This window comes from Chlamydotis macqueenii, chromosome 2 (assembly GCF_036417535.1).
Source record: "Chlamydotis macqueenii isolate bChlMac1 chromosome 2, bChlMac1.mat, whole genome shotgun sequence".
In the NCBI taxonomy this organism is placed as follows: domain Eukaryota; kingdom Metazoa; phylum Chordata; class Aves; order Otidiformes; family Otididae; genus Chlamydotis; species Chlamydotis macqueenii.
In genome coordinates, this window is record NC_141557.1 from 65,470,797 (window position 1) to 65,489,916 (window position 19,120).

At 43.3% G+C, this 19,120-nt stretch overlaps 1 long non-coding RNA gene across 2 annotated transcripts in view; it reads right to left on the bottom strand.

The window, feature by feature from the left end:
- LOC147601677 (uncharacterized) overlaps window positions 1-12,985 on the bottom strand; it is a 264,462-nt gene extending 251,477 nt beyond the window's left edge. For both annotated transcript variants that reach the window (XR_015257942.1, XR_015257941.1), the window contains exons 1-2: window positions 12,868-12,985; window positions 10,418-10,723 (exon numbers count right to left, since the gene is read on the bottom strand). This is a non-coding gene — a long non-coding RNA (uncharacterized LOC147601677). The remainder of the gene's footprint in view (window positions 1-10,417; window positions 10,724-12,867) is intronic.
- Between the last annotated feature and the right edge of the window lie 6,135 nt (window positions 12,986-19,120).

The window sequence follows — 19,120 nt, forward strand, 5'->3', positions numbered from 1 at the left end:
GCAGAAGAAGCAAGCATAAATTAGAGACCATTTCAGTTAAAGATACAGAGAGCTTCTATACTCATAATTTAGCCCAGATGAAAGACTTTAACCCTTGAAGTATGAGATTTCACTTTAAAATTAATATTAAACTGATGCAGAATTCTTATGCGGAATTTTTTGAAACACAATTCCTACTTACTTCAATTTCAACATAAAATGAGGCATGTGCAGGTAGTGTAGCAATTCTAAATCCAAGAATTGGAGAACTAAGACAAGAACCATACAAAAATTATAAGAGAAATTAAATATTCTGTTATGCTTAATGAAGTGTTTGTTCCCCTTCCCACTTGGGAAAACAAAAATAAGACAGTCAGTAACACCTATAGATTTTGCCAGCTCTGCTATACAGCAAGTACGGCCCTCCACCCAAATGTGAGCATCAACTGTTCACGGCAATATTCCTCAGAATCTGTTGTATTTCTCATTTTTGAACACCAAGACAAGAGGAAGATTAAGTCAAGATTCACTAAAAGCACATATGACAGCATTTATTGCCCAACAGATATGCCAGTATTCTTCCAATAAGAGCACTTTGGTTCTCTCAATAGAGAGACACTAAGTGGCTGCATCTCCCCCAAAAGCTGACTACTATCAAGTATCTTTCTGGCAAGTGGTTATTACACTACATTCAACCCCAGCCTCTCCACAGAGCTTCCCTTTGGTTTTTCATAGAAGACATTGATCTTACCTAAGCAGAACTAGAGATAGCCTATTTCACTTACTGTGTTTTGCAGTGACAGCAGTGTATGATCCATAACAAGTTTTTGCCAAGAAGTTAATCCAGGCACTGACCTGAAATAACAGCTACTTCATAGCTCTCTTCAGCCTGGAAGCATTCAGAATGAAAAACAAAAATAAAAACACCCTTCCTCTTATACAAATTGTGACGGTAAACCACTGCCCATGGTAGAAAACAAGTGTAAGTGTCACATGCAAAATGACTCCAGGCAATTTCTGGGCTGTTTGCACAGCACCACTCACACCAAGCAACCAGAAGCCTGAAATATACACTGCTTTAATTCAACAGCCATCACTCAGATACACCGTTCCCGGATACACCATTCCTGGTACAGTAGAGCAACAAACCAGCAAACTCCCCTCCCCTTCATGTTCAGAAACTATCTAACAGAATACAGTGTGTCTGCAAATCCTTACTTTCGATAGTTATAGACATTTTTCAATGTCTAGAATACACTCTCCTACACAGTTTTCAGACAACCCAATCATGTGTCACAGAACTGTACCAAAAAAACTGTACACTTCAAGAAAAGACTGAAGATGCATAACCCTGGGCAACAATCTCAAGCACACAGTCCTGCAAAAGAGTTCTTACTCTGCCTCTGTTTGGTCCTACTCTCTGATCCATTGTATCTTAATTTACAGCCTCTTGCAACAGTGTTCAGGGAAAAAAAAAAAAAAAAAACCAACAACTATTTCAACTGCAACATGCAATCCAAGGTCAAAGCAGTAGATTGATTTCTTTGCATTTGCAAATGCAATCTGGGAATGGTTCTGGTCTTCCTTTGCAAACACTCTTTCACTTGTCTCAGAGAGAAACTAATACATCTACCCTGCGTGAAGTCCACAACAAGTAACATTCCACACATAGTTTTTTTGTCACTCAACAATTCTTACTGAAGATGTTAAAACACAATATCAAAAAAAAAAAAAAAAAAATCTCCTCTAGCCACTTTAAGTATAACACTGTACATAATTTAAAGCATTAATTCCTTCAAACCAACTTATACAGGTGTGTACACACATATATACATTATACATACAGGTATTAAAAAGTTCAGCCAGATTTTTTTCAACTGGTAATCACTCTTTTTTGTTTAGTGCTTGTCACAGCTCCACTTCAGATGTCTTTCTGCTTTCCAGTGGTGTCTTTCAAAGGGGCAAGGGAGGAGTGAGTAATATGCCTGAGACTGAGATGAAGTGGTTTACAACTGATTACAGTGAGTTCTTTCAGTCTACGCCTGATCACTACTAATTCAAAAGACACTTTTCCATTATATATTTTTGACTGATCAGAATTTGCACGCAGGATGTATTTTAAGAAACAAACTGGTAAATTGGAACAGGGCACATATTTCGAGTAGCTAAAAACCAAAACAAAAAGGGAACACAGCATAGAAGACCACCGACACAAGACAACAGAAGCAAGGTTTGGGAATGCACTAGACACTGCTTCAGAGGGGAAAAACCCATTGTCTCCTTCATGAAGCTGCCTCAAGCACCACACCTTTGATTTTGCACTGTATGGTGTGCATGTGTACATGTCTGTATATATATTTATATCTAAAATATAAGCATGTGATGTATGTGTATACACACATTTGCTTTTCCAAAAACCCCAGTGGTCCATATCACCACTGAAGTCAATAGCAACTCTCATTTGGCTGTGCTGAAAATTGACCTAGATGACTGGATTTAAACACATCAGCTCAAATGTTGGTGGCTAAACAGAAAAAGTGCACTGGGTAACTCAAATCAGCTGATGAAAATATGTCAGCTATTAGTTTAAAGCTACTATACACTAAAATGCATACAAGGAAGGTGTTAAGTATGAGTTTAAATAAGACATTTAAAATAAACTAGCATCTAATTAATCTTGCATCTAAATGCATTGTGTGGTCTAAAACCAATCTCAACCAACATGAGGCAAATTGCCCATTTTACTGGGTTTGCGTGGCAAGGTTTTGGTAGTGGAGGGGCTACAGAGGTGGCTTCTGTGCAAAGCTGCTAGAAGTTTCCCCCATGTCTGACAGAGCCAATGCCAGCCAGCTCCAGGACGGACCTGCCACTGGCCAAGGCCGAACCATCAGCAACAGTGATAATGTCTCTGGGATAACGTATTTAAGAAAGGGGAAAAAAATGCTGCAGAACAGCAGTAGAGAGAGGAGTGAGAGTCTGTGAAGAAGGAGGGGGAGGAGCAGGAGGTGCTCCAGATGCCAGGGCAAAGATTCCCTTGCAGCCTGTGGTGCAGTCCATGGTAAAGCAGGCTGTCCCCATGGAGACCCACGGAGGAACAGAGATCCACTTGCAGCCCATGGAGGACCCCACACTGAGGCAGGCGGAAGCCCAAAGGAGGCTATGGTGAGCCCATGCTGGAGCAGGCCACAGGACCTCTGGACGTGTGGAGAGAGGAGCCCATGCTGGAGCAGGTTTGCTGGCAGAACTTGTGATCCCACAGGGGACCCACCATGGAATAGTCTGTTCCTGAAGGACTGTATCCCATGGAAAGGACCCATGGTCCCATGCTAGAGCAGTTTGTGAAGAACTGCAGTGCATAGGAATGGCTCACATTGGAGCCAGATTGTGGAGGACTGTCTCCCGTGGGACGGACCCCACGCTGGAGCAGGGGAAGAGCATGAGCAGGAAGGAGTGTCAGAAATAACACGTAATGCACTGACTGCAACCTCCATTCCCTGTCCCCCTGCACTGCTTGGAGGGAGGAGGTAGAGAAGCCAGGAGTGAAGTTGAGGCCAGGAAGAAGGGAGAGGTGGGAGGAAGGTGTTTTAAGATTTGCTTTTATTTCTCATTACCCTACTCTGATTTTGACTGACAATAAATTAAATTCATTTCCCCAAGTCTGTTTTGCCCATGACAGTAATCTCTCCCTGTCCTTATCTCAACCCATGAGCCTTGCATTATATTTCTCTCTCCCCTTGTCCAGCTTCGTGGGCGCAGGGGGTGCGATGCGAGTGATAGAGCGGAGCAGCTTGATGGGCACCTGAGGTCCACCAGGGTCAACCCACCATATCTGTTCATTTCTTTGGGGAGAGGGAGCAACTTTCTCATATTATTACCTTTAAAACTTCCTTTTAGTCCTATTACTAGGTGAACTGCTGCCATGGACATATACCAGGTTATAGCCCACTTCCTCCATTGCCTGAGTGCTGGAATTCCTGCAGGAGATACACATCAAACCCTCTCTAGCTAACTCCAATAGCTGATGTATGAAGAGTAACTGAGTTGACAACATAGATTTTTACAGGGACAGCTATTTATTTTGCAAGCTGTGCTCCCAATTATGCTTTAAAAGCAATAATCACTCAACTTTTCTCTCAATTTAAACAAAGTTTTTCACAATGCATTCAAATCGTCAACTAAATTAGGCTAGAAGAGCCCATGCATCAAAGTCTTCTGAAGATGGATGATAATATTCAAATATCAGGTGTTGATACCATGGAAAATAAGCTATTTGAAAAGAAGAAATGGCAGTTAATCCAAATCTGATAAACCAAGCCATGATCTAGGACACAGATTTTAACCATATGCAAAAGGAAAGCTTTAAACTGACAAAGCAACATAATGCTGAGAGGTATCTACATGATAAAGAACAAGCCTTTGGGTTGAGAATCAAGTTCCTTTCATTCCTTCTTTTGCAAGGGTAATGATTTTCAATAAACAAAAAAAAAAAGCACAGCACTGAAAACACGAAGTTGTGAACCAGAACAACCTTTTCTTCCAATGCCTGTTTTCCAGTAAGGAAATTGGTCTAGTTTTGGTCCAGTCCAAGCTAAAGTAGCTTACAGGCCTAAATCAATGCCCTATGTGGTACTACACCAGCCTGCACAAAGGCAGCAGTTTGCTTAAATACATTTCATGTTTGCTACGTAATCTAGGGTACCTCCTTAGAATCACAGAATGGTTAGGGTTGGAAAGGACCTTCAAAGGTCATCTAGTCCAACGCCCCTGCAAGGAGCAGGGACATCTCCAACTGGATCAGGTTGCTCAGAGCCCCGTGCAACCCGGCCTTGAATGTTTCTGGGATTGGAGCATCCACCACCTTTCTGAGCAACCTGTTCCAGTGTTCCACCACCCTCATTGTAAAAAATTTTTTCCTAATATCTAACCTGAATCTACCTCCCCTCTATTTTAAAACCATTACCCCTTGTCCTATTGCAACAGGCCCTACTGAAGAGTTTCTCCCTGTCTTTCCTGTAAGCCCCCCTTAGGTACTGGAAAGCCTCTAAAAGGTCTCCCTGGAGCCTTCTCTTCTCCAGGCTGAACAGCCCCAACTCTCTCAGCCTGTCCTCACAGGAAAGGTGCTCCAGCCCCCTGATTATCTTTGTGGCCCTCCTTCTTGGGCCTTCTGGAGCCATCACAACTTTTGTTATTTTCAGAGAATATGCACAAAGCAACACTCGTTTGCAAATCCTGAAAGATAACCAGGTGAGCAGCCACACAAGGTGTCACCTCTGAGATAAACTCAAAACAATATACGCAATTCCTGAACCACTTACCTAAATGAAGTTTTGCTTTGCACTGTATTGCAAAGCAAAACAGAAGCAGCTAACTTGTATTGTCAATTGAAGACTGGAGGTATTTGGGGAGCAAATGTAAGTCAAAACATGCAAAGCTAAAGTTAAATTTGTTTCCTTGTACAGCATTAAACAGAAACAATTTTATTGCTTATGAACAGCAAGCCAATACTACTGATCCCTGAGATATTTATAACCTATGCTACAGCCATTTAAAGATTTCACTACATTTTCCCATTAGAAATGCTCAGACAGCTCAGGCCTCCAGACACAAATTACAACAAACATCTTTTCATTCATTCCCACAAAATCCACCTCTCCTTCCTCTATTGCGTCAGTCACTAGCCACTAGCCTTCATTTTCAAGATGCTTCACCTCTTCCTTTCCTCACTGATCATCGCTGGCTCAGAACTACGGCAGACTCCAGCCTTATTGGCCCAGAATACCTGTTCCCATTGCCCACTTATTAAGTTTTACAACAACCACATGCCTTCCCTTCCATCCTCACCCATGCCTGCAAGGAATCCCGTGTAGACATTAGTGGTTCTACTTTGCCGCTCTCCCTTATCTCTGAAGGAGAAGTCATGCCGACACCCAGAGCAACACTACACTCATCTTCCCACTTGACATTATGCTTTTCATGTACAAAATGCTTTACAAACGCAGTTTAAAAAAACCACACACACAGAAAAGTAACAGAAAAATGGGTAGTTGAATACTTAAGATGTATCAAAATGCAGTACATTTCATAAGGTGGCAATATAGTTCTTAAATAGAAGTATAGCTTCTTTTTAGTTTTTAAGTATAAAAAGTGTAATCATTTTGCTATTTTTAGCAGAGGCTTGCATATTTCTAATAGATATGAGCATTTTCCTCTTTCTACAGAGTAAGACACAGGATCTTCTCCTAATGTACAGTATTCATAGATATTAATAAAGAATCCACATCTCCAAGAGTCTTATAACCTTTCAGTAGAAGTACTGTTCTTGTCCTCACAGGTCACAAAGAACACATTTATTTTTGTGTTAAAATATTCTTAACTCCCCTAGCTTATCCATTTCCCTTTACTGAACCCAAACACATTTATGTATTTTAATCTAGGAAAGGTCAAGGTATCAAGCACAATAGCACCCTACCTCAGGCTTCGTAAGTAGTTTGTGACAAATTTTGTGTTATGACAATGCAAATAAAAAAAAAAGAATCAAAACAGACTCAGGGAGTTGGAAAGCTTCTTGCTACATAAAATAAATCCAACCAAGAGAAAGAAAACTACTCCAGACACCATATGCCTCTGCCCTGACATAACTGATAGCATTTTAGAGAAAGCACCTCATATGTTGGAAGCTTCCTTTTCATCATAAGTTTTTATGCAAGTATTTCTCAATGATAAATGTAATAAAATGAGGGTGGTATAAACCCACACACCCCACCCCCAGATTTCAAGTGGCAACTTTCTCCTTCCAACCTCAGTCAACTTTCCTTTACTCCTCTCATGAAATTTGCCCACACAAGCTAAAAAGCCACAAACCATACTCCAAAGCTTATACTGATTCTGTAAGAGTATTGTACTTCAAGTCACCTGATAAAGTGACACACAAGTGAAAGCAGAAAAATAAAAAGAGAAAACATTGTATTTGCAATTATGATTTCTACTGTATGAAGCTATACAATTAAGCACATGAAATTCACCCAGCATTGAGGAAAAGAAAAAAAAAATCCTACTGTTATCAATATCATTTTCTATGGAATCAAAGCTACAAAGCCAACTCTGTTCTAAGAATATGCCCCAGTCCTACAGCTTCTGCCTCACCTTCCCAGTGAGGAGCACAAAGTCACTACTTAACATACCACCCTCCTCATAACTACACAATACTCTTTGGACAGTTTGGGAGCTGTTTCAGGGACCAACTGTCATACTTCCAAAAGATTTCTCACAGAATTTTACTCAAGAGTCAAACTGTACCTCTACATCCTGAGGAGGACGCTCTGGCAAAGCCTCCAGAGAAGGGAGCCCCTTTGTTCTGCACTGCCAGGAGTGGGGCCTCCCACTGGAGGGGAATGAGGCAGCAAGCCCTCCAGAAAGCATTCCTGTCCCTGTTTTGTTTCAGGAACCAGCGAGGGGGGAACACGGGTCTATGGAAATTTCTGCATCACTTGGTAATTCTGGAGCTCATTCGTCAAAAAAGTACTTCACTAAAGGCAATGAGCAATCAAAGAAATAAAACAAAGTCTTTATCACATTTGCCTTTCCGTCTTCCTAGATGCTCACTGATAGAAAGCTATTCCGTATACCACCCCACACACTAGCTAAAAAACCTAGAAGTTGCAAAACCTTCCCTTTTTTCCTCTGCCCATCCCTCGCAACGCACAACTCCAACACTGCAATTCACCTACCCACAACACACTGTAAAAATCACATCTCACAGCTTATTAAATCTCCTCTGTACTCATGCTCTGTTGGCCTGAGACATCCCCATGGTTACTCTCTCCTCCGGTATGTGGAGCAAGACACTTTCTCGTGCAACAAAGCACACTGGCTAAAAGACTTCCTTAACTGAGAGAACAGTTCAAAGGAGGAACCGCTGCTCAGGCAGTCTGGATTTAGTTTAATTTGGTTTAGGTGTAAATTCTGCTACCAGCTTAACAACCACACATCCCCAAGTAGGCTTGTGAGGGGGAGTTCAGAGCTCACCCTCAAGCCCATACTGCCCAGGGTATCTGCAAGGGCTTCCATCATCACCTTCCAGGACAGTCACAAGCAAAGCAAGCAACGGCCCAATTGTAACCAGGATCAAACCACAAGAGCAACCCTTGTCACGCACTTTTATAGAGTTAGAGCTCACATACCTGAAACCCTCCTCTCCAGCAGCAGCTCCTAAGCTCCTCACAACCAGGTCCCACTGGAGACAGCCAGGCTGCCTCCTGCCCCAGTTCAGGCAGGTGCTCCCCATCACTACTCCCAGGCCCCAGGTGCTGCTGAGCTTCCATCCATCCCCTGCCCTCACCTGCTATTGCTGCCACTTTTGCTGGGATTGTTCCCAGGAGAAAGGTACAGGGACGCTCCAGCCAGGGCCTGCAAAAAGCATTTTCCCTATCTCTGTGGAAGGCCTGCAAGGGTCTCACCTCCCACCAATGCAGTACATCTACCAGCTGGGAACTGCCATGCTAAATGTTTCCCAGCTGGCTCTACTTTTCCTCTCTCCACAGATTTTATCTCCGAACATGAGAATGCTTCTTTTTGTTTTGTTGGAAATAGTCCAAAGAAACTTGAAGACAGATAAATTGTATTCCCCCTCTTTAAATCTTAACAGTTTTGTCACCTAGTTATTAATGCTTGAAATGTTCCAGGTACAAACAAATACAACTATATATAATAATTTGCATAATATATCCCAAATCCTATGGCAATGATGAAATTCAATCTACCCAAACTCTCAAATTGAGCTATGACAAGGAGTTGTCTCTATTTACAACAACTGTAAGTAAAAGTTTACTTCAGTTTTCAGTGTTGATGAAAATGAATGGCTTTCATGCAGATAAATTAAGTGTATCTTTTCTGTCCAGTTCAGTTTCTCTAAAGAGTGGCAAGTGCCTGAGAAGAAACTGAACAGTAAGAAAATCTGCACAGAAAGAAAAAAGGATGGCAGTTTTGGTTTCCTTTAAATACAGAAACGTAATGACTGGGCTTCTTTTCCAAGACGACACTAGATAGCAGCTCTAAATATTTTTATCCAGCACAATCCATTTATTATTCTTTTTTTCCTCTTTCCACAAACAGCCTAAGACTCTCCTTTTTCAAGTTTCAAAATGAAGATTTTCATACAGCTAACTTAAGTCCTGCAAAGTTCAAAAACAGTACAAATGCAGAACAATATTAAGAAGGGAAATCTAAATGTACGTTAATTGCATTCAGTACGTAACATAAAGCTCATCCTCAATGATAAAGAAAATTAAGAGTAGGTCTTTATTAAAACACAGCCAGAACCAGGAAATTAGGACTGTATTGCTTCTTGTATCTCTGTTTACAACTGGACAGGATAACAAGTGATTATTCGTTCACATTTCTATTTTGCTCTAAAGTAGGCCAGCCAGCTCAGCACTTTTCTTAAGATTATGAATACTTGTCTGCCCTACATATGGTATAGGCTGGATCCAATCAGATGAGCTGAAATACGCAACAAAACCAACTGTTTTCATGTCATTCATTTTTAGCTACAAAAACGAACTCCACAAAACAGGTATAAAAGGATCAGATTTTAAATAATTTTAAAATTTTCTTTGCCGTTTTCATAGTTCATTAAGGGGCTCAACGATTTCCTCACCATTGGCTTAACACTTAATCTAGATTCAAGAATAACTTTTTATTCATTAATAACTCTTTAAGAGCTTGTTTTCTCCACTAGTTTTCATTTCTTGTTTGTACAGCCATTATCTCATACAATAACAAGAAAACTGAGTACTATCTGCATTCAATAGACTTTCACAGTACTGGGATATTCAGGATGCAAACGCGCTCTGAAAACAGCCTTAAATCAAAACTTTAAAAACACATGAAACAAAAAAATTCCTTGAATTTTTAAGTGAAATACTTCTATGTGCTCTCTCCCCCACACAAGCTATCCATAAGCTTTTTGTTAGTATTTGGAAAAGATGTTAAATAATAGAAGGTCATTTTCTGGAGTTCAACTCAAAATAGTAACATACATTTAAACAAAGTCGGCTACTTGGAAGATCGTAATTGTGGAAAATGCTTTGTTTAAATTGTTTTTAACTTATTTTTCTTAGAAGTTAACTAGTCTGATTTTCCAAAGCTGCTAAGCACTCCTAGACCCAAGGAAGTCATTACTTCAAAAATATCCGTTGCCTCTGAAAACAAAAGTATTTTCATGTTCAGTTTTTCCTTCTACATTTAAGATATAAACATTGCCAAACCATTAGTAAGGCGTTTCTGTCAGATTACACCACTCAAAACTATTGGTAGGCGTCAGCAGCAAGGCAAAGAAAACAACAAAAGGTTACAAAGCAAGTTTGTTTAAAACAAAGACGATGCGCATAGTATTTTGATGTGGGAGACACAGTATTTTTGCAACAGGGGTGAAGCATACCTTCCATCAGCTGCAGGACCTTGACCTCAGACGGCGATATAATCCAATAGGTCTCAGCAGTATTTTCCACAATATCCTCGCGCTTCTGCAAGAAGCCCTTCCACTTCTTCCAGAAGCCCATGAACTTAACGTATGAATCCAAACGGTTAAGATGTTCAGCAGCTGCACGGTACAGTTTGTACCATGTTAACCACCCCTGAAGAATCCCAAGCTGTATTCCACCACTCAAAGAATGATGCAACATGGCACCCATCACAGACTGACATTTTGGCAGCCATCCCATTTTCCCGACAACCACGTTTTGACCTGTTCAAATAAAAGGAAGAAATGTGAGTTCAGCACAGTAACTCTGCCACACCACTCGGGGACTAACATAAAAGCATAAAGTTAAATTCTTCTGAATTATTTCAAACACTATTTCTTCACAGATTTAGACACATCCTAAACTCAAAGCCTGGTGATGGCATTTCACTGTAAAAACATCACGAGCCAGCACGTAACAGAAGAATTGAGCTGGATGCTGTCACTCTTGTACTTTCAGTGCTTTAAGAAAAAGGCTTTCGTATTTCTCTACACATTGCGCAGTCTTACATTACAGAAAGTGCTGAAGTGCAGGAAAGGAAGATAATAAAATGGCTCTTGAACTGCACTGGCAGGTATTTCAAAATTCATGAAAATAGTAAGTCGATAAAAAAGCCCCATGTAGCAAAAATAAAACTCGCCAACCCTTTTGAAGGAAACCTGTCAGGATAGTGGAGGAGAGTTGATCTTTTCTCCCCGCTTAACGCCAGCTCAGTGTCCCCCCATGGCACCTCCAACTGCAGAAGTGCTACTGCAGCTGGGGCTTTGGCAAGGAGCACCACTGCTGATGTTTGGCCCAGCAAGAAGGAAGCCAAAGCAGCCAAACCCATGGCTGCGTATGCTGCTACTCCTGCGGCACCGTTCCTTCAGGAGTACCAAAAGCAAATTTGTTTCTTAGGCTGGGAAGAGGAATATGAGGAACAGAGAGAAAAGTGTGAGTACTCTGCAGAGGAGGGAATAACGATGTGAAGAGCAGTGTCGGATCTGCCAAGCTGGAGTGGGGGAAAGGGGAAAGAACAAACTTCCACACCAAGGAGGAGGGAAAAAGAACTAGAAGCAGCTTTTAGAGACTAGAAGATGGATGTGCACAGAGATAAAGAAAAGAAGAAAGGAGAAGGTTAATATTTTTATATAAAAATACTATAAGCTCTGTCTGCGTAACTGAGTTACGTGCAGGTAGGACAGACCATGGAAGAATAATTTTAGAAGAGGGAATGAGAGAAACTTTTGTGTTTGCTTCACATCAGGGGAAACCCTAGCATATCCATGCATGAAAAGAAAGATCATGGCAAAAGGAGCTTTTCATGGGAAATGCAAGCAAGCATATAGGTAGAAGAATAGGTGGAAAAGGACCAGGAAAGGAGGAGAATGAGTGACAACAGAAATGGAAAAGTAGAGACTTCAGAAATTCTGAAACAGATAGAACTAAGGAGGGAGAAGGACAACTGGCAAATTAGGACAAGAAAATAACACAGGAAAGGGAAAGCAGTGGACTGGGATGAAAAAAAGAGGAAAAGTGTTGGTTGTTACGTAGCACAGAAAAAAAATGGAAGGGGAAATAAGAAGACACTAAGTTAAGCAAGATGATCAAGGAAAGTACAAAGAGCACTTGAGTAAGTTTTCTGAAGCTGCAATGCTTACTCTAGAAAGCGTGAATACCAAAAAGAAGGGAACAAAACCCAAGGCGATATCACTTTTTCCCAAGGGCTCGGAGCGGACTGCACTGTGCACAGCCCAGACTGACCCTTCCCACCGTTCCCCTCCGCTAGGATCAACACACTGGGAAGAACAAAGTCCTCCCTGTGGTCCCTCTCCTCCCAAAATCGTCCCTCCGCACTTCTTCGCACCTTGCTCCCCTGAGAAGGTCCCACAGCAGCAACTCTGTGGTGTCCCTGTCCCACTCCGGCCCAGGCTGGCACTCCGCGGGACCCCCACCCTGCCCCTGCCGCGCGCTGCCCTGCCCAGCCCCACAGCCCCCACTCCTTGGCCAGGGCCCCCAGGACTCCCTACAAGCCCAAGAAGTTTTCCCCGTGTTCAGCTTTCCTCTCTACACAGCCTACCCCAGAAAGTTCTCTGAGCCCACTCCCCTCCCCCCTTAGGAAAAAAAAAAAAAAACACAACACTAAAATAAAACGCAAAATAGGCACAAGGAGGAGGCAAATCCCCCCCGGAGCAGTGCCCCCCAACCTGTATTACCGGAACTAGGGCGGACTGACTGCCGTACCCTCCCCAAAAATACCTGCATGTGCTCCGAAAAGTACAAAGGAGAGGCTGGGCTGGCCCGCAGCCTCCCGAGCGCAGCTTGCGGGGCGGGGGCGGGGGCGGGGGGGGAGCCGGGAAAGAACAATAAAGCCGAGGTCCCAACGTACCTTCTCCTTTCTTAAAACTGCGAAACCCGGTTTCCTGACGAGCCTACAGCGGGGCTCTTCGCTTGTAAGCGGCGGGAGAGCTCGGAGAAAGTTGAGTAAATAGCTCCGGATAAAGTTGCCGAAGATGAGATAACCCGGGAGAGGAGAGGGAGGGATGGAGAGTTCACCCGAGTTTCTCCTTTTGTTCAAGTTGCCCGAGCAGACAAAGAGCCGGCAGCGGCAGCAGGTCCCCCCGCTCCCCCCCGCCGTCCGGGCGCGGCCGGGGTCCCGCACTGCCCGCGCCCCCCGCCCCCTCCCACCACCGCCACTTTCCGTCTTCTCCATCCCCTCCTCAACCTCGGCCCCGTCTCCGGCGCAAAACTTCCCTCGAACTACACCTCCCAGAAACAAACAACAACAAGAAAAAAAAAAAAAAAAAAAAACAAACCACCCAACCAACAACAATTTAATTCAAGGCGGGAGGGGGGGTGGGAAGGGAGAGAAACATCTCTCAAATCATTATTTCCGGTAGATGCACCTCTTTGTTTGGATTCCCTCGACTGTCAGTGAGGACAAGCCTCTGGGTATCTGATTTCGGTCAGTTTGATCTCCCGGAATGAGACGGGCAAACGCAGGACATAAAGAAAAGTAAGCTTAAAAGAAAGAAAAAAAAAAGAAGGGGAAAAAAAAAAAAAAAGAAAAGAAAAGAAAAGAAAAATCTCCGGAGTTGCGAAACGAACCCTTCTTGCATGGACACGGGAAGTACATAAACAACTGAAAGGGAATTTGGAAAGGCTGTTGCTTCTCCTCCCTCTCCCCTTTGCACTTTTCCACAGACCGTAACAAAAAAAAGCGCCCCCCTCCCGCCCCCCGAAAGCCCCTGCCCACGGCTCCGCGCCGCCGATGCTGCGGCCAGCCCCTGGCATCCCTACCTGTTGCGTAAAGCGCAAAGATGGGGCCGACCTCATCCGTCCCAAAGAAACCAAAAGGGAACGAGGGGGCCGCCCACGGCCCCTTCACCTGCCCTCCGGCCGCCCCCACGGGGACGCCCCGCCACCGGCGCGGCCCCGGGCGCTAAACTGCGGCTGGTCCCTCGCCACTCCTGCCCGGATCCGGATCCGGACCCCGGCCCCGGCCCCCGGGGGCGGCCGTCGGGGCGCCGAGGACCCCGCCGAAAGTTTGGCAGGGCGGGGCGGGGCAGGGCGGCCGCGCACCGAGACAAAAGGAGCGCGGAGCGGAGCTGCGGCTCACCTTGCAGGGAGGGAGGGAGGCTGGAGAGGCACCTTCTGCCTCAATCCTCCTCCTCCCCCTCAACGCCCCCCCCCCCCCCCGGGCCCGGTGGCGACGGCGGGGCCGCGGGACAGGCTCACGCTGCGGGCCGGAGCGTGGGCGCGAGTGGGGGCGCGCCCAGCTCGGCCCCGCCAAGGGTCCGTCAACCCGCCCCGGCGCTGAACAAAGGCGCAGGGGAGCGGCCCCCCCCGTCCCCTCCCGGTGCCTAACTTTCTGGTGCCCACTCCGCACCCCAGCGTCCCGGCCCTGCGGCCGGGGAAGGGCGGGAGGGGAGCGGGGCGGCCCTCCCGGAGTGGGACCCCACCGTCGAAGGCGGCAGGGCCGGGGCTGCTTGCCGGGTGGGAGCGTTGCCGGGGGGTGAGGTGGGGGGGAGGTGAGGGATCTGCCGCCCTTTGTCTGCTTGTGGATGTGAGTGTGCACGCCGAGGGGGTCGCTGAGGGTGCTGGTGGCTGCACTGCGTGAGTGTGCAGAAGTCGTGTGCGTGTGTGTGACCGTGAACGATGTGCGCGGTCCCTGTGTGTGCGTGCACGCTGTGGGTGTGCTGACCCAGGCTCGGGGCAGCCCTGAGTGCTGTCCCCCTCTCAGAGCCCCCAGCCACCAGGCCCTGTTGCGGCAGGCTGACTAGGTCTGAAAGATGCCCCAGTTGCAGCTTGCCTTTTTTACATTCTTAAAAACAAAAGAAACCTCCATGAAGTTACCAGGAATTGGTGATTGACGTCAGCTCGCACCCACCATGATAGGGCTAGTTTTCCAAAGTCAGAGAACAGAGGATGATGCTGACGTGTTTTTTTTTACAAGGAAAAACAGGATGGGAAGGGCACGGTATTTATCCTTTGGTGTCCTGTTGACACCTCCTACAGCCCCTGTTCACATACGTCCCTTCCTATTTCGCTAGCAGCCGAACTTGTCCTTCTTCCACCTCCTTTCCCCCCTGCCCACCTTCCCCATTATTGGGAGCTTTCATTCAAACCATTCCCTCCTACTCAATGCTGTCAGTCTCAAAGTCTTGTTCTTCAAAACCTTTAATAACTTCCCTCTCAGGATCAACCTTTTTATCCAACTGCCCCAGAGAAACTGCCCTCAGCTCCTTCCTTCTGCGCCCACCTCTCCCATCACTGCCTGTGACGTGCATAACACTCAAACTTTGTCTTCCTACATTCTGCTGCAATGTACTTTGCTGTCGCTTTTCATTCTAGCTTTCTTATGTGAAATGATAATGCATAACGCTGTGTAACACCAGGCATATGAAATGCCTCCCTATATTCATTCTTCTTTAGCATTCCTTTCACCTTCCTTTCCTCTTCCGCCCTTCTGCATTGTGTGCTGTGGAGCAACTATAACACTTTTATAATTTCTTCCTAAATTACTTTCTCCAGATTATTTCTCCTCTTCCTCAATTTCTGACTTTTTCACTAATCCTGGATTTTTATTCTCTTCATCTACATTCTTTCCATGGTTGTTTTATCCATCTTTCTTTTTCCATCTCCTCACTTTTGTTTTCTTAATTCCTTCAATTTCAGGGAGGGAAGAGGAATGTTGACTGCACCGTAGCCCTTCCATTACCTCCATCCTTATTTTCTCTGACTTTCACACACGCACTTTTAGCAACACACATTGATGTCCAACCAACATCTACTCTTCTACTAACACATATATAGTTTTTGGCTAGATCTTTTCCGCAGATGGCTCCAAGTCCAGTGGAAGGATGTTCATTGTGGTGCAACCAACAAACATCTTAAAAAGGACTACTCTTAGCAGCATTTTCTGGAAAAGCAAAAAATGAACAAGTAGCTCCTGTTTTCATGGGAGTTTGGTTTTGTGAGACATCCAAGACACCTTGCATAAAGGTATCACTTGCTGAAAAATTGTAAGGATGGTGATTTCTCCCATGGCCTGTCAGGTCAGTTGGAGTTTGTAGGACAGGTAAATGGGATAACCCATGACCACTTCTTCTCCTGCTCTTGGAAGATGAAGGGCAAAAATGTCTAAAAAAAAATCATATATTGTAGTTCTCTAGAACAAACTGTATTTAAACAAGGTATGTCTCTACCTTATTACTTCATTATGAGGAATAAAGATTAACTAATCATTGGACCAGAAGCCACTGGTTGCCTAGGGCCCCATAATTGTGACCTGGTTGCATCCAATATGAACAAACAGAAGACAGTCACAGCTGATAATATGTAGCTGAAGAGCTAACTGAGCAAGGATGAGAAATATTGGAAAAAAAATTATCAAAAGGGCAAAAATATCAGAAAAAGTTCAACAAAAGTTACTCTTTCTTATAGAAAAGTTTACTTGATGGATAAAAGGCCACCTGCAGTCAAGACAAAATTTGGTTAAAATCCCTTTGTGGATCATCAGCCAGGTAAAGACAAGCATTAAACATTAGAAGGGAATACAGAAGAAGCAAGAAAAATAGAGCAATTGATGATAATTAACATGAAATAGAAATTATACAGTGTAGAAAATTACTTGGAAAAGTCAAAAACATTACAGAAAAAATTCACATCCGGAATGGATGGAATTCAAATAATTTTACAGTTAGTGAAGAATGAAGCATCTTCTAAAAACGCTCGTAGCCTGTCAGTAGACACAGTAACATTTTTAATTATGATACAAAATGCACTAATCACAATACCTATGTTCTGTAAGTGGAAAGACAAATCATGCACACAGATCATGACCTACTCTTTAGTATGTTGGCGGTTGAAAACACTTTTGGGCAGCACCTAGTTCCGATAAACATTAAATCCTTAGCCCCAGATCCCTTGCACCCTAGTGTCAGAAAATACTTGGTACTTTATGTCACGGTGATGTTAATCTTAATAAATCTTGGAATGTCATGGAAGTTATGGGAATCTATTGCCAGTGTTGTGCCGTTGTGAGAAAGGGCAAACAGAATGACCCAGATTGCAATACTCCATTTTGCCTGACATTGGTCCCTCCTAAAATAATGGAAAGCCTAACACAGGATTAAACACAGAGGAGAACTAAGGGTAATAATTATAATCCTAATGCAGTGTCCATTCATCTTTAAGTCTTCTTTTTACCTTTGTATTTTGGTTTCACTGTAGCTGCAGGAGGGATCTGCGTGCAGATCTACCAACAGCTCCACTTGCTGACGTCTGGTTTGAAGGAAGCCACAATAGTGAAGAAATTGCCCATAGCGTGCCAACATTTAAGTATTTCCAAATGGTAGTGACCTAGTCTCTCCTGGCTCACAAATAATAGGGACAAGTAGCCTGAACTACTGATGTTTAGTTTTTAAATCCCTAATTCCCCCACTGCACAACCACATTCTTTTTAGTTCTTTTAGTCTGAGATATCTGATCTCTTTCTGTCTCCATATGACTTTTATTCCTCTTCCAAGCCTCCTTGAGGAGAGGCTTCAGGGAAATTCACTCTAGACATAAATTCAGAACTTTTAAGATTGGAAAAGGTTGTTAAATCATCATCCAAAAGGCCAAACTGGACAGATAATGTAATCCAGTTTCTCCTGTATTTATCCTGGTCAGCCATGTTCTTCTGAAGTCTAACTTCTGGAAAGGTTTTCCATTTTGCTAAAACACTAAGTGATTGGTTTTAATTTGTGCTGGAAACACATCCTACATCCGAAACACAGCACTATACCAGCTACTATGATGAAAATTAACTCTGCCCCAGCCAAAACCAGCACAGTGATACACAGTCAGCCACTCCCCTTAAGAAATAAGTCAACTGTAACTCTTGCTGTTGAAAAGTGTAAGAACAACAAAAGCTGTACTTCTTTTTAAATAAAAATTTGTTTGGCTTTAGCTTCTACTTACTTTTAAAAATTTTATTTTATTTTATGTCTCGCCACTACATTGAATTAGCGTACATCTAATTTTATAAACTGCCTTTTATAAATTTCAGTCTTGCCTGAAAGCATGACTGGCTGTACAGGACAGGAAACCTTCCTGCAGAGGTAATGCACTTACAGGATTGTTTTAATCTCTTTGAGAGATTACTTACATTAACTTGTTTAAGTTCCATTAGATTTACCAAGAAAACACACAATTGCTTCAAGTTCACCAGTGGAGTCATTTTCTGAGGCTGTGACATTCATTTAAAATTTGGTTGCCACGCTAATGGCAATGGTCATTTTGAAGTGCATGTGAGTGCCACAACTTTTTGACTACCCATAGAAGTTTTGTTATGCTGGAAATGAAGGAAGTCCAAAAGCACATCGCCCGCTGACTACTCCAGACTAAACAGCTGGTGGCCAGACACCTGTGGTTTTCAAGAGGCTGGATTTGAAGACTCACATGAACGAAAAAAGAAAAAAAATACATATATTTTTTCAAAAGGGTAGAAAAACATGAGCTTTCCAGCATTGCATTCTTTTGAATCACCTAAAAGTTTTTCACAATGTCCATACTCTAGAGAAAGAAAATACAATTTGTAATTGATTCTCAACTATTTGCATTTTCCTTATGTTTTCCCCTAGGCTAGAAAAAGGGTAGTGAAACCCCCTCTGATCTTCTTTTCCATCAAATAACCATCTTGATCAAGACAAGGAAAGTCTTAGCTCAGAGACTCCATTAACCCAACATATTTTTTTTTTCAGATATGTGCACCAGAGCTTCTCTGGCACTTCACTTTATATCTTGTTCTTTTTTTTTTTGTCCCACTTAACCTACCCTTTTTATTCGGCAAATCAGTAGCATGACACATCTGATTCCATTTTAACTGTTTCTGCCTCTTTTCCCTCCAGAGCCTATGGTTCTTCTAACAGATCTTGTAGAAACCCAAGAATCCCTTGAGAAATAGATAATTATCAAATATATTCAAAGTGTTTAGTTCAGCAATATGTTTGTATATGATGGTTGCTATTGCAATTGCTAGTCCTCTCAAAGGAAAATATTTATTATGAAGAGTGAGCAAGATGAACAAACAAACAGGCTCATTTTATGTTATTCTTAAAAAACGGGCAAAAAGACAACTTTTCAATATTCTTGTT